Source organism: Ciona intestinalis, unplaced genomic scaffold, assembly GCF_000224145.3.
Source record: "Ciona intestinalis unplaced genomic scaffold, KH HT001106.1, whole genome shotgun sequence".
Classification (NCBI taxonomy): domain Eukaryota; kingdom Metazoa; phylum Chordata; class Ascidiacea; order Phlebobranchia; family Cionidae; genus Ciona; species Ciona intestinalis.
Window position 1 is genome coordinate 34153 of NW_004191427.1, and position 9616 is coordinate 43768.

Here is a 9616-nt window from a genome sequence, read left to right on the forward strand (position 1 = left end):
AACATTACCATAAACTGGTGTATCTAGCTGCAGTTTTGCATGCAAATTGCGGTGATTTTACTTTTTGGCTCACAAATTTAACACGTATACCCGGTAACGAAACTTAAGGTATCTTTGTAAAATTTGCCTAATATCGAAGTGACATTGAGGAAAACAATACTGAGTTACTATTTTTGGTCCTCTGCTTGAATTAGTAAGCTACCTTTTTTGCGTTCCGGGTCTTTATGAAATCGGGAACGCGAACATCTTATCTGCTAGTACTTAAGCAGTTTAGAGCTGCATGTCCACTCATGTTGGATTATAAATGTAGTAAAGAATGGCTCTGTAGATTCGTAGGTATGATCATATATTATTATGTAAACTAAGCCGATTGCTGCTAGTCTTAATCGCCAACGTAAAGTACCCTGTAAAACCACACTCTACGCTGAAAACTATTTAAAATATTAATTTACTCCACATAAATTTCTAGATTTAATATTATATAACAAGATTTATATTAGAAATTATATTTTAAATGTTAAAACAACCGCTATACGTGTTTTCTAGCTTTGTATCGCTTACAAGAACTAAATGAACACATGCCTACCATGCATTTGTATAGGCGATTCACGCTCTGTGGGCTCCGTAATGGCGAACGCGAGCGCCCTTTCCTAACTTGGTCTATACTAACTTTGGTTACCACGTATGTAACTTATTAATCCTCGCATGGCGGGGAAACAACAGTTGTTATAACACAGGTGACTGTTTCAAACACCTTGTGCCAGCTTAGGAGTTACCACATATGTAACTTGGAGGTGATAATTTTTTATACGGCTGTTAACTTGAATAACCCATTAGTGACTACCGGGTTGTAACAATTGCCGTTAAGTGTCTTGTCTAAGAACACACATCAGCCACGATAGTAACAGTGACGAACCTTGAACTTGTTTTCTTTGGGTTTAGCAGAAAATAGCATAAAACGAACATTTTTTTATATACCTTGAAATTAAAACTTAACGCCTAAAAAGCATCGAAAAAAAAAACAAATAAGAAAATACGACGGGGCAACGGTTGTCATTATAACACAATTTTTTAATTTTGTGGTTGCTATTTTTGAATTGTTTTACCCGCTAACGTATCGATTTTTAAACATAGGTTGCATGTTTATATATTCACTGAGTTTAAAGGAACAAAGAAGAGACTTGTACACAACACAAGCTATATGTTTTGCTGGTGTTCAATTTATTAAGATCGTACAATCGCAGCTTACGCATGAATCAATATGGTTTTCAAAACGTCCTCGGACTCCATGTCTGAAACTAAGAATTAATTTTTATTCACTTGTTAAAATAAATGAATGAAACTTGTTTATAATCGCATGGCGTATCCAACGTGAAGTTAGAAAATGGCGCATGTGTCCGCCATTGTGGATGCCAGCGTGAATCGCCCATACAAATGCATGGCGTGTGTTTACTTCGTTCTTGTAAACAAAATAAGGCTAGAAATTGCGTATAGCGGTTGTTTTAACATTTAAAATATAAGTTCTAATATAAATCTTGGTATATAATATTCAATCTAATAATTATTGTGGAAACATTACCCAATTACTGCGGGATTACGGTTATCCAAAATAATTAAAACAAACGTTTTTAAGCGACGACAAGGTTAACTAGTACAAGTTTACAAGTCAACACAAGTACAGGAGTTGTACAAAGCGTATTTACACATATTCTTTACCAAAGCTTTAATCCCTATACCCCTTGAATTTCATGAGATAATACATGAATAAATGCATTCTGCCTACTGCTCCACAGTCAACGATGGCGACTAGAACCCGTTTTGTCGGATACTTTAAATTTGCTTTTGATCGATCCCAGTCGACCGTGTAGTAAAAGGGTATATTAATATAGTAGGGTGGAGGATATGGTAGTAATCAAAGAACATTCAAAGAATTATAAACCGTATTCTCACGACTCCCATGGACTGTTGTTAATTGTTTAAAACACGATCAAGATATTATGATATTATGTGTTAAAGGTGTCCCATCTTCCCCTACTCTTCTATATTGAACTAATTAGCTTAAGCCGTGCTTATTCATTAGATCTTAGATCTCTTGTCATTTTTCACTTTTAGGTATTTGGCCGACGATTTGGAAAACATAATTTGTATTTATTTCTTACTAATATTAATACTAACACATTATAAATATTTACCCTCTTCAAAAATATAACCAATAAGACCTCTGGGTTAGAGTAATTGTCGTTAGGCATTTTTTAAGATAAGATACATAACTTTAACTTAATTAGGTTGTTACTTTTACAGGTGAATATGCAGCTACTATCATTCACCGGGTCCTAAAACGATAGTACATATAGTTAAAGCTTTTTCGTAGTTATAAACTTACTTTCGTTCATTTGTGGAATTTTCTGTTGGTCAGGTCTAGGACTACCCCACATCGCATTAGTAGTTTCAGTGAGGACGATGAGTCCGATGAGAAGCAAAAGTAGAAGTGCTGACTTGTTCATCTGCAATAAAACATAATTACTACTAGCCGTACAAAGAGCAAATCAGTTACTCACTTTATTTCTTTTGAAGAACTGATGAAATATTGCAAAACTCAGCGCTTTTTATAAGTAGCGTTGTCTGATTGTTTCCGATGCATCTGCTGTCAGGAGTAAAATCTCTTCTTTTCAATAAAATTCCCCTTTTTCAATAAATCTTTTCTTCTCAATAAATGCGGCGCACGATTTCTTGGATTCGGTTCCAGTGATGATTTCCTATGTAAGGCATGATACGCCTGATAAACAACGAAATTCGATTGCAACGTTTAAAAAGTGAGCTCCAAACGTGCTCAGTACCAAACGCAAAGACTGCACCAAGTTTTGCTTCAGGAATTTGTGTATTTTTATAAATAAACGTTTATACATTTATTAGAAGGGTGTTTTGTTACAAACACACCGTGCCCGCTTACGAGATACCACGAATGTACCTATGTTAGAACAAATACTCCCACTCACAATGGTAGCGGCGATTACACCTGTCAGGAATACCAAAACGTATAAACACTTTTATTAAGTCGTGACAACATAGAACAAAACTTATCGAACGTCATTTAAACTGTTTATTACACCAGCTAGAACATTAGTTAGTGATCGTTGACGTTGTTTTAATGACTTCCCTTTAAGTTTCTGGTTAATTCTCCCTTTCTTTCTGCAACAGAGAGCGTCATCCAAAGTTTTAAACGTTTATTTGCTTCTTAATTCTCTTAACGCAGTTTCGACGCTCTTAAAGATTTCCCGTCTAGACATGACTACGTGTTGAAACGGTTGCCATGAAAGGATGAATCTAAACACGCGAGTATCGTCCGTTACATTAAAAGAGTATGAGACACTTTATTTTAACAAGCAAAATTAATATGATTTAAATGATACTTTGGGTATGGCAAGCAATCAAGGAATGTTCAACATTAGCGTTCAAGCAGAGTGGCGTTAGCAAAGGGAGTTTTCCAGTTGTGATACCTTTTAAATTACAATGCAAATTTTAAGCCCCTCATTCAAACAGAATAGGAAAAAAAGATTAAAACTGGAAACTTAAAACAGCACGAACGCAGTTGTTATTTGCATCCACATAATCGTAGACGGTAGACGTACACTGTGCAGTCGTCGTGAAATGAAACTGAGGACGAACAGAATCAAATACACACGCGCTGAAAATCAGCCTCGCTTACCAAACAAAGAAGAAAAGAATCGCATCGGCATCGGAAAACAATGGGGAGTAAATAACGCCACTTTTACAGTGACACTCTATATTCTATGCAGTTGTATAAAGATATATAAATATATATTTAGAGAGATAGATAGATAGAGAGAGGGCAATTAACGCCTTTGTGATATTTTTGTTTGTAACCTATATATTCGCATCTACAAACAATTTGTTTTCGTAAGGTAAGAGTCTGGGCTGTGACTCATGCCCAACATTCTATTTAAACAAGGGGGCCAAGCTTTAATAAATGGGCACGTATAAATTAAACGATGATATTAGTCGTGGAAACAACGAGTGGTCTTTAATACTATTGTGTTTCCAAAATCGAGCAAACACATTAACCTTTCAATGTGTTTAGACAATTATGTTTTGTTGCAAGCGATACGCAGCTTATATTTACCCTGTCAAACATCTTTAGAAAAAATATATAAAAACATGTTATAACATGTTGCAAATAAACCTGTTGGGAAGAATTGAATCTTCGGTAAAAAATAAGTGTAAGTACGCTTTGAACAACTCATGTACCATGTGTTAACATACAAACTTACACTAGTTAACCTTTATGTCGTCGCTTAAAGATGTTTGTTTTGTTAATTTGGATAAACCGTGATCAGGTAGTATTTTATACGGAAGGAAGATAACGATAGGAAAAAAGCATTAGTCTATGCTTCGGCGCACACACGCTAAATGTGCTGCTTTAAATCTGAAAATTTGGTCTAGCAACTATAAATATATATCATGATTTGACTTCATTGAACAGATTTATGAATAAATGCTATAATTGGGAATTAAACTACATTTTAAGTACGAATTAGCGCCTAAAACATACATAAATGTAATTGGTAATTTTAGTTAGGTGATCATATGCAGTAGCGTTTATAAAACTATGCTTAGTTTAAAATACTTTATAGAGTACAATCATTTAAATAAAGTCTAAGGTCCATTTTGAATTAGGGACATTTGATCAAACAATAAAGTAATCGTTAACTAGTCGCTAATTATGTGATTTCAATTCTGAAAATTTGATTCCAAAAATTATAAATATATATTACGTTTTGATTTCAATCAAGCGAATAAAGAATAAATGCCAGACTTTATCCCGCAAAAACAACAACAACAAGAACAACTGTTCGACGGAAAAGAATCTAATTATGACCACTACGTGCTCAATGACATGTTCGGCATATAATGGCAACGGAAAGATGTAAGCCTGGAACGTAATTGCGGTTAAATGTTTGAAAAATTAAACAACGTCTTGAGGTATTAAGGTAAATATAACTCCTACAGTAAACGGGAGCGACTCGCGAAAAAAAGAGAGTGTATCAGCTTTCTCCTTTATTGACATCGGAAGTGCCACAGAAATAAAAAAAAGAGTAGAACGCGCAACTGCCCAAAACCGTGATACATCTTTTTTCTATTTACGTGACCGCCAACTCCATCGCCATTTCGCTTCGTCTCCATATTGTAAGGATAGGCGCATAGTAGTTTAAGGAGGTTTTAGCGGTTTATTTCAAAAACTTTATCAACTATTCCAATTTATTAGGCCAGTTTAGTTATTCGGTAGGTTAACGCTTTTGTAAGACATTTATTTATTTAATAAGTTTAATTGAAAACGTTCAAACAAACGGTTTGTTCGAAAATAATTATAATTTAAGTCAAAAAACGAAGAAAAGTTTTATAAAACGGCCTGGTTTCCATTGACTTCAATAGTAAGCGAGAAAGAATAGTGAAAAAAGAGAGCATATTAGGACTCTCTACCAACATCGAAGATGTGCGTTCTATTCTTTTTTATTTGTGTGGTTACGAACATTGTATATATGCTACTCCATGATGAATATTTCCACTCTGGCTACGAATGTAATTTCGTTCCGCAAACGATCGGTTAATTTCGCTACACATAAAGAGTGTTGTTGAAAACGCAATTAAGAAATATAGGATATATAGGTTTTAACCAAAAACATAGAAGTTACGTATTTACCCTCGCATGGTGGGGCAACAAAAGTCATCATTACAGCAGTTTTAATTTTGTGGTTAATTTTTGAATAGTTGTTGGCGCTAACTAACCGATTTTCGAAAATAAATTGCGTGTTTATATATTTACCAAGTTTTAAATACAAAGAACCAAAGAAACTTGTACACGACACAAGGTATATGTTTTGCTGGTGTTTAATTTATTCAAATTGTACGATTGCAGCTTATACACGATTGGGTAATTACTCTTGTGCAAGTTGAGACGTGGTTAAAAACTCTTCAGATAGCATGTCTGAAACTAAAAATAAATTTGCTTATTAGTGTTTTAAACAATCATAATGAATAAATAAATGTAACTGTTACCAAGTATATACTTCGTGGGTAAATAGTTTTATTTTTAATTTTTTAAATGAGTGCCAATTAGCCCAACCCATTAGTGACAACAGGGTTGAAAAAATTGTTTGTTATGTGTCTTGCCCAATGACACACACGCGCATAATGGTAGCAGCGACAAGCCTTGAACCCGTATGTTAAAGTTAATTACGCTGTTAGCTTTTACATATAAATAAGAAGAATTCACTTTTAATACATGGTTAAAAGAATGTTTCCTTTTTGTATCTAAAACTTACTTTCGTTCATTTGTGGCATTTTCTGTTGGTTATAACCGCGACGACGAGTACGACGACGAGACCAAAAAAACGCACTAGTAGTTTCAGTGAGGACGAGAAGTCCGATGAGAAGCAAAAGTAGAAGTGCTGACTTGTTCATCTGCAATAAAACATGATTACTACCAGCCATACAAAGAGCAAATCAGTTACTCACGTTATTTCTTTTGAAGAACTGATGAAATATTGCAAAAGTCAGCGCCTTTTATAACTAGTATTGTTTGATTGTTTCCGATGCATCTGTTTTCAGAAGTAAAATCCCTTCTTCTCAATAAAATCCTTTTTTTAATAATATATTTTCTTCCCAATAAGTGCGGCGCACGGTTTCTTGGATTCGGTTCCACTGATGAGTTCCTGTGTAAGGCTTGATACGCCTGATAAACAACGAAATTCGATTGCAACATTTAAAAAGTGAGCTCCTCGTTTGCTGGTACCAAACGCAAAGACCGATCCAGCTTTTTTGACTTCAGGAATGTGCGTATTTCCCTAAATGAACAATTATACATTTTATTAGAATGGTGTTCTGTTCCAAACACTCCGTCAACATAGAACAAAACTTATCGAATGTCTTAAAGTGTTTATTACACCAGCTGCATCATCAATAAGAGATCGTTTCTTTTGTGTTAATAACTTCCCGTTAAGTTTCCGGTTACTTCTTTCTTTCATTTTCTGTTTTCGACATCAAGCATTCAATTAAACGTTTATTTAGTTTTTAATTATCTTAGCGTAGTTTTGTGTTCACTGTGCCATAATTCCGATATGCCATAACGCCCATCAGTGATATTTGATACAATTTGAGTAATTCTGTGTGAATTTACCATATTAGGTGCAACAGCCAAAAAACTAATGCTGTTTTTCATACTTTTATGAATACATTGGCTTTTACATATTTACATTTTGTAGATTATAAAATAATGTCATCTTATCGCTAACTATTTACACTACATATGATCTCCCTATAGCCAGCAAGTTGTGGGTTAATATAATTAATTCAAGGGATAGTAAAAATGTAATTACAATCACAGCAAATAGAATTTCCTAGCGTTTAAAACAAAGCAACATGAAACAAACTTATCGAATGTCATTTAAAGTGTTTATTACACCAGCTTAAACAATAGTTAGAGATCGTTCGTTTTATTGAGCATAAACGTGATGTGTGTTACACTGCCACTGTATAAACAAAATATTTTAAAAGTCCTTTTAAAAGCACCCTATTATAAAATATAACGTTATTTAACGATTCGTCTTACCAGCTCAAACAATAGTTAGTAATCTGTCGTTTTGTTTTGATAACTTCCCGTTTAGAGTCAGGCTTGATGTATTGTCCCAACATCTGGCATTTTAAACTGTTTCTGTAATTTTCCACTGTGAATGTACTGACGAATATAGTTTACGTTTTAGTAAAACCAACACATTTTAATATGTCTATTTCAGGACTTCAATGGTTGCAGCAATTACACCTGTCAGGAACACCAAAACGTATGAAAACTTTTATAAACTCGTGACAACATGGAACAAAACTTATCGAACGTCATTTAAAGTGTTTATTACACCAGCTGAAACATTAGTTAGATCGTTTCTTTTGTTTTAATTAATTCCCGTTAAGTTTCTGGTTAATTCTCTCTTTCTTTTATTTTTTCATTTTCGATACAGAGCGTTCAATTAAACGTCTATTTGTTTTTTTTATATCTTGGCGCAGATTTGTGTGTCCTATGCCATAATAGCGGTTTGCCACTATGACAGCCATTATGATATTTGATTAAATTTGAGTAACTCTGTGTGAGTTTACCATATATTGGATGCAACAGCCACGCTTTTTAACTGATGCTTTTTCATACTTTTATCCATAGCATGTTTAAACAATTGTTGCTTTGCGGTTGATTCCCATCTCCTCGTTCTTTAAATAACATGGCTATCGTTTTCGAAGAGATAAATATAACACTTTATGTTGTCATGTTTGTTTTTGGGCACGTTAGTAATTTATCCTTTTTCGTCGAACACTTGTTCTTGTTCTTGTTGTTTTGTCGAGACTTTTTTCCCCATTTGTCCCAATTCTTAATTCTAGTGTACACGTTTTATATCTTGTATTGCCAATCGGCCCGTGCACGCGATAACAAAACCAAGGGGAAACTGAATGTCACTTAACAAAACCATGCGATCGACTCTTAAAGACACAACGGTTCACGCAAAACATAAAGATTATGAAAATATAAAACAGTAAAGTACCATACGAACGCATCATTACCACATATCATTACACTAGTATTTATTCCTTATTTTCTTGATCGAAATTAAATCGTAATATATATTTATAATTTTTGAATTAAATTTTCAGATTTAAAACCGCACAATTAGCGATTAATTAACGATTACTTTCCTCGTGTACTTTGTGCATAGCGGAAACACTGTCTGGAACAAAAATTCTGTCAAAATGCTAACATCGGCCGTTTAGTTTACGGTAGAAACTAAATAGCTGAGGTTGAGGGACTGGCGCTGTAATTTTAACTTCTAAACAATTCGCACGCTGCTGGAGGACTGGGGGAGTAATTTTAACGTATAAACATACGTATAAAAACAATACAGTCCTCCAACAGCATACGTATTGGTTATAGATTAAAACTACCTATCTTCAGTCCTCCAGCAGCAGCACTCGTATTGCTAATAGGTTAAAATTAGATCTCAGGTGCTCCAGCCCAAGTAAATATCTACGTTCTTTGCCTCCAGCAGCATACACAGGTTGCCCGATAACGTCACAAACACGTACATTATAACAGAAAAAGCAGCCAGTCCCTCAACCTCGGCCCTTTAGTTTCTACCGACATTTGCCAAGAACAGTTTACATCGTAAAATCAAAGAATACTGTAGTTTTCTTTGGTAAAATGAGGTTGGCGCTTACTATACTCAGTACTGCGTTTATAACAGTAAGCAATAATTTCCTACGAATTCTTAAATAAAGCCAATTTAATAGAACGATTTACCTATGTTTACATACTTTCACCTGTAGCAGCACTAGCATAGCAACAGGCAACTAAAATTTGCAGTTACCTACATAGGGAATTGTTCACCCTATACTTAAGCATAGGGAGTCGGTATTATGTTTCTATTTTCGTTTCTCAGGCGTGTATAATGTTTCTAATTCTAAGATAAAGTTTCTAGAAACATAATTCCTGGAATCGAAACCTAATACTTCGGTTGAATTATGTTTCCGAAACAAAATCCAGAAACATAAGATTTTAGCC

General features: G+C 34.4%; 2 long non-coding RNA genes across 2 annotated transcripts in view; both read right to left on the reverse strand.

Annotated features, from left to right (window-relative positions):
• The window catches only part of LOC104266634, an 8279-nt gene extending 5115 nt beyond the window's left edge, over positions 1-3164 (reverse strand). Inside the window, exon 1 of the long non-coding RNA XR_717648.3 lies at positions 2559-3164. This is a non-coding gene — a long non-coding RNA (uncharacterized LOC104266634). The remainder of the gene's footprint in view (positions 1-2558) is intronic.
• Positions 3165-5891: 2727 nt separating this feature from the next.
• On the reverse strand, positions 5892-6643 carry LOC101242811. Its single transcript, XR_717649.3, has 3 exons — positions 6535-6643; positions 6342-6480; positions 5892-6010 (listed from the first exon to the last, which is right to left on the reverse strand). It is a non-coding gene; the product is annotated as an uncharacterized LOC101242811 (long non-coding RNA).
• Between the last annotated feature and the right edge of the window lie 2973 nt (positions 6644-9616).